This window comes from Nuphar pumila, chromosome 8 (assembly GCF_984573655.1).
Source record: "Nuphar pumila chromosome 8, dmNupPumi1.hap1.1, whole genome shotgun sequence".
NCBI classification, from domain to species: Eukaryota; Viridiplantae; Streptophyta; class Magnoliopsida; order Nymphaeales; family Nymphaeaceae; genus Nuphar; species Nuphar pumila.
Genome location: NC_143256.1, coordinates 99,385,281 through 99,386,899, shown reverse-complemented (window position 1 = coordinate 99,386,899; position 1,619 = coordinate 99,385,281). Strand labels below are relative to the sequence as shown.

At 38.1% G+C, this 1,619-nt stretch overlaps 1 non-coding gene across 1 annotated transcript; it reads left to right on the top strand.

The window, feature by feature from the left end:
• Nucleotides 1-1,213: 1,213 nt before the first annotated feature.
• On the top strand, nt 1,214-1,319 carry LOC149830041 (small nucleolar RNA R71). The gene has a single exon (XR_016433952.1). It is a non-coding gene; the product is annotated as a small nucleolar RNA R71 (small nucleolar RNA).
• Nucleotides 1,320-1,619: the final 300 nt, after the last annotated feature.

Genomic DNA, 1,619 nt, shown 5'->3' with positions numbered 1-1,619 from the left:
TAATTGTAATTTAGTGTGAAGTGTGTGTGGATGCATGGTAGAGCCACAAACCGAGCAATTTATGATGCCATTATCCATTTGTGAATCAAGATGATAAACATGTTGGATGGCATCAAGCAAGAGAAAGTTTATATGAATATGCTCGACACTCTCAAGCATTCTTTGCATTTGGGCTTCCTGCTTATTGAAAATTCTTGGTTTGTTTAAAGCCTCAGGAAATGGGGCTTTTGGTATGTATGAAGGAGGCATAGAGAAGGAAGGAGTCAATTGTTCTTAGATGTTTACTTGTAGTTTTATGGTCGTCTCCTTGGTTGGGTGAAAGTCTTTCCCACTTTGAAGGGTCATTATCACATAATTTGCCTGCTCTTGATAAGAGTCTGCTATGTGCAGGTCATTATGCATTTGTTCCTTACCCTTCGGGTTAAGCACATGTTGACTTGGTAGTCTCCCCTCGCTGCGCCTACTCAAGGCCTCAGCCAACTATCCCATTTGTGTTTCTAATTTGGCTATTGATTGTGTATGGGAGTTGAGGTTGGCTTTAATGTCAGAGAAAGCCTCGAGAAGCATCTTCTCAAATGATTTACTTATAGATGGTTCTTGGGGGGGAGGTAGGTTTACCTGAGGAGTCTGTGTGAAAATATGTCTTTGGTAACTTTGCTAAAAGTTATCTGGTCTGACTTGTGGGTGGGAGTAGAGTGGGTCTTGTGGATATCTTCATGAAAAGTTGGGATGATTTTGCCAACCCGGGTTATAAGTAGGGGCATATGAGTCATGGGTGGGTCTAGCAAAACTTTGAGCAACATTCACCTACTCCTGAACAAATTCAGGATAAAGTGGTGCTATAGGACAATAAAAAACATAGTGTGCAGGGATAAAACATAGCTTGCACACTCTACTCACATGATTCATTGAAGTTGGGTTAGCTAGCAGTTGATCTATTCCCCTAGTCAATTAGTTCACTTTAATCTACAATTTTTGATTGGACCCAACTTCAAAAATTTCTCATTTTTTAAGATCACTAAGATCTAAGGTGATCCTATAAAACCTTGAAGACGCGACATGGTGCATAGAAATTTCGCTCAATATTTCAAATAGCGACCATGCTTCATCTTTATTTTTGAGCATAAATGTGCCCCCATAAGCAACATCCACCATTTGATGATTCTTTTCAGTAAGACCGTCATAAAAATATTATACTAATTATCATTTTGGTAATTGGTGTTGGGGGCATATTCTCAAGAGGTCCTTGAGTCTATCCCATATTTCATGAAACTTTTCTCCTTCTAATTATGTGAAGCTCGTGATTGCTTTCCTAAATTGATTTGTTTTACCAATGGGAAAGTATTTCTTTAAAAATTCTTTTTGAAGATGTTCCCATGTTGTAATTCAGATCGAATCTATAGTTTTCAACCAGTGCTTTGCTTTATCTTTTAGTGAAAAAAGAAAGAGTGTGAGTCTCAAGGCATCATCGCTAAAGTTTTGAATTCTAACTGTTGAGCAAATTTCTAAAAAATCATCTATATGGCGATAAGGATCCTCATTACTTAGGCCATAGAAAGATGGAAGCATTTGAATAATGTTGGCCTTGATCTCAAAAGTGTTTGCTCCCACATCAAGTC